Here is a 4,802-nt window from a genome sequence, read left to right as displayed (position 1 = left end):
ATAAATCCCACTTGGTCGTGGTGAATATTTTTTTAATGTATTGCTGGAGCCAGTTGGCTAATATCTTGTTGAGGATTTTTGCATCCATGTTCGTCAGGGAAATTGGTCTATAGTTCTCCTTTTCAGTCAGGTCTCCGTCTGGTTTTGGAATCAAGGTAATGCTGGCTTCATAGAAAGAGTTTGGAAGTTTTCCTTCCATTTCTATTTTTTGGAGCAGCTTCAAGAGAATAGGTGTTAACTCTTCCTTAAATGTTTGGTAGAATTCCCCTGGAAAGCCATCTGGCCCCGGACTCTTGGGTTTTTGGGAGGAGATTTTTGGTTACTAATTCGATTTCTTTACTGGTTGTGGGTCTGTTCAAATTTTCTATTTCTTCCTTTTTCAGTTTTGGTAGTGTATATGTTTCTAGGAGTTTGTCCATTTCTTCCAGATTACCCATTTTATTGGCATATAGTTGCTCCTAATAGTCTCTTATTATTGTTTTTATTTCTGCTTGTTGGTTGTGATCTCTCCTCTTTCATTCTTGATTTTATTTATTTGGGTCCTTTCCTTTTTCTTCTGGATCAAAGTGGCTAGTGGTTTATCAATTTTGTTAAGTCTTTCAAAGAACAAGCTTCTGGTTTCATTGATCTGTTCTACTGTTTTTTGGTTTCGATAGCATTAATTTCTGCTCTAATCTTTATTATTTCCTGTCTTCTGCTGGTTTTGGGTTTTATTTGCTGTTCTTTTTCCAGCTCCTTAAGGCGTAAGGTTAGGTTGTGTATCTGAGATCTTTCTTCCTTCTTTAGGAAGGCTTGGATTGCTGTATGCTTTCCTCTTATGACTGCCTTTACTGCGTCCCAGAGGTTTTGGGTTGTGGTGTTATGATTTTCATTGACTTCTATATACTTTTTAATTTTCTCTTTAACTGCTTGGTTAGCCCATTCATTCTTTAGTAGGATGTTCTTCAGTCTCCAAGTATTTGTTACCTCTCCAAACTTTTTCTTGCGGTTGATTTTGACTTTCATAGCGTTTTGGTCTGAAAATATGCACGGTATGATCTCAATCTTTTTGTACTTACTTAAGGCTGATTTGTGTCCCAGTATATGGTCTATCCTGGAGAACATTCCATGTGCACTGGAGAAGAATGTATATTCTGCTGCTTTAGGATGAAGTGTTCTGAATATATCTGTTAAGTCCATCTGGTCCAGTGTGTCATTCAAAGCCATTGTTTCCTTGTTGATTTTCTGATTAGATGATCTGTCCATTGCTGTAAGTGGGTGTTGAAGTCCCCTCCTATTATGGTATTACTATTGATGAGTTTATGTTTGTGATTAGTTGATTTATATATTTGGGGGGTTTCACATTTAAAGCATAAATGTTTATAATTGTTAGGTATTCTTGGTGGATAGACCCCTTGATTATGATAGAATGCCCTTCTGCATCTCTTGATACAGTCTTTATTTTAAAGTCTAGATTGTCTGATATAAGTGTGGCTACTCCGGCTTTCTTTTGTTGACCATTAGCATGATAGATGGTTCTCCATCCCCTTATTTTCAATGAAGGTGTCTTTGCGTCTAAAGTGGGTCTTTTGTAAGCAGCATATAGATGGATCTTGTTTTATTATCCATTCTGTTACCCTATGTCTTTTGATTGGAGCATTGAGTGCACTGACATTTAGAGTGAGTACTGAAAGATGTGAATTTATTGTCATTATGATGCTTGTAGAGCTGGAGTTTCTGGTGGTGTTCTCTGGTCCTTTCTAATCTTTTGTTGCTTTTGGTATTTATTTATTTTTTTATATATTTTTTCATCTTTTCTCCCCTCAGAGAGTCCCCCTTAAAATTTCTTGCAGGGCTGGTTTAGTGGTCACAAACTCCTTTAATTTTTGTTCGTCTGGGAAACTTTTTTTCTCTCCTTCTATTTTGAGTGACAGCCTTGCTGGATAAAGAATAACATTTATTCATTTTTGAGAGACAGAGAGAACAGAGCGTGAGGGGGGGAAGGGCAGAGAGAGAGGGAGACACAGAATCTGAAACAGGCTCCAGTCTCTGAGCTGTCAGCACAGAGCCCAATGTGGGGCTCAAACTCACTGACTGTGAGATCATGACTGAGCTGAAGCCGGGCACTCAACCGACTGAGCCCTCAGGCACCCCTAATCCCACAATTTCTAATTGCACTGTGCTGAGCACACAAGTTATAAGATAACCACCATCCCAATTTGCCTGTGATGTGAGAATTTCAGTGCCAAAACTAAGAATTTACTATATTATATAAAGCGTGTAACTAGTGGTCATTTTTACTTTGCCACAGGACATAAAACAATTTTCATGTCCATACCAAACTACAATAAAATATGAAAATGAAAAAAAAAAAAACCCTCAGAACCATCTGGCAAGGCCACACCATGGGGAGGCAACAGTGTGCTGTTTGGAGAACAAGGGCCTTTGGAGTTAGACTCCCTTGGTTCAGATCTTGGGCAAGTTCCTCAAGCTCTCTGTGCATCAAGTTCCTCGTTTATAAAATGGGATGATAACAGTTCACACTTCGTATGATTGATACATGTAAAGACTCAATGAAATATTTTATGTAAGGTGCTTAGAATCACGCTGAACATATTGTAATTAAAATACATATGTATATCAGTGTATATTGCATCACACTATGTTACATTATATTTTAATGCCATTTATTAGTAGCAGCCTTGCTAGCAAGTCTGAGGGATAGAAACTTGCAGCATGGAAATCTCTCTTAGCCATCTCTCAGGTCCATCCCCAAACTGGATGGTCTGATCCAGTGTCATTTGAAGTCTGTTCTCACTTACCTTTGTGCCTATTCAGCTCTATGTGACAGCTGAAAGGCAGTAGCCAGGTCACCGAACACATTTTTTGGAACCTCAGATAGGCCTGGTAAGGCTAGCCAGGCAACTTGTCCTTCCTGACTTCATGTTTAGAGTCTTTATTGAATATTTTTATTAATATATATGTCCTGGTTAAAGTTATGTATTTGAGATGAATGATTAGCAAAATCACAAATATAGTCTAAAATTTTCTCTCTAAACTCATTTAAAAAAAGACAAAAAAAAAACAACAACACTGAATTCAGTTTGGATTACAGGCCCTTAGTAACTAAATCATGTTGATGTTTCCCAGATGTGTTGAAGTGCACACATGCTACCCCATTCTGCACAGCCAGGTTCTCCCACACACACATTTTGCTGCAAAGGGACTTCATTGAGTAAATACATACCTTGAAAGTACAGCTTATCACTTTTTCCATCTTGTTCTTTCCTGCTCTTGACAACAGCTATGGAATCCACTCCACTGCATTTTTTTTTTAGGTTTATTTATTTTGAGAGAGAGAATCTCAAGCCGGCTCTGCACTTGAGCCTGACAGTGTGGCCCAATCCCACAAAGCATGAGACCATGGCCTGAGCAGAAACCAAGAGTCACTCAACCGACTGAGCTACCCAGGTGCCCCTCCACTTCACTGCATTTAAACCAAGAGGATTGGTGAGGCATTTGACTGTCTGAAGAATCTCAACCATGGACATTTCATTTCAAAGTCCTGAGGATCTTTAAGTAATAACCAATATCTGTATGAGACATCTCCATTTTCCAAGTATCTTCCATGCAGCATGTTAATCATTTCACACGTTCCTGTGTCGTGGGTGCATCAGTGGAGGATGGGGTCTGAGCCTCAGGGATTGGGTGCACCTCACGTGGAGGGGGCTGGCTCACTCTGAATCCTGTGCTTGCACAGCAGTCCCCTGGAGGGGCAGGCAGTGTCCTCACTATGGTAAAATTTCTATTTTTTTAAATGTTTATTTATTTATTTAAAAAAATTTTTTTTTACATTTCTTCATTTTTGAGAGGCAGAGAGAGACAAAGCATGAGCAGGGGAGGGGCAGGGAGAGAGAGGGAGACACAGAATCCGAAGCAGGCTCCAGGCTCTGAGCTGTCAGCCCAGAGCCCGACGAGGGGGTGCTTAATCAAACCCATGAACCGTGAGATCATGACCTGAGCCGAAGTCAGACGTTCAACCGACTGAACCACCCAGGCACCCCAATGTTTATTTATGTTTGAGAGAGAGAGACAGACAGACAGAACATGAGCAGGGCAAGAGCAGAGAGAGAGGGAGACACAGAATCTGAAGCAGGCTCCAGGCTCTGAGCTGTCAGCACAGAGCTCGATGCAGTGTTTGAACTCACAAACCACGAGATCATGACCCGAGCTGAAGTTGGATGCTTAACCGACTGAGCCACCCAGGCGACTCGGTAACATTTCTATTAATGAGTCCCAAAATGTTCTAGTTAATATAATTTCTCATTTCAAACATTCTTGCTAGCAATATTTATAAGCCATATTAGTTTACCAAGTTAGTAAGCGTGGTAGGGGAAACATAATGGTGGAAGAAGGTCTAACCTAAGAAGCATGATGATCAGATCAATGATGATGATGTGGCAGTGGGCATAGGTGGAGAAAAAGCACAAGCATAAACTAGGTGTCTGCTACAGACTGGAGGGCTGTGTTCCTCCACCAAAATTCATATGTTAAAACCTAACATACTAACACCTGCTCCCTACCTGCCCTTGGGAGGGTGGCTTGTTATTTGCATGGCAACTCCAGGCCAGCCTCAGCCTGGCCAGTTGGCCCACGTGTCAGCTAGCCAGGATTACACACCTTCCTCCTCCTCCCCCTCCTCACCTCCCACTCCTCTCCTCCCCCTTCCCCTTCTTCTTCTTCTTCTTCTTCTTCTTCTTCTTCTTCTTCTCCTCCTCTTCCTCCTCCTCCTCCTCCTCCTCCTCCTTCTTCTTCCTCTTCTG

This window comes from Leopardus geoffroyi, chromosome A1, assembly GCF_018350155.1.
Source record: "Leopardus geoffroyi isolate Oge1 chromosome A1, O.geoffroyi_Oge1_pat1.0, whole genome shotgun sequence".
Lineage (NCBI taxonomy): Eukaryota > Metazoa > Chordata > Mammalia > Carnivora > Felidae > Leopardus > Leopardus geoffroyi.
The sequence above is the reverse complement of the archived record's forward strand: the minus strand, read 5'-3'. Positions refer to the sequence as shown.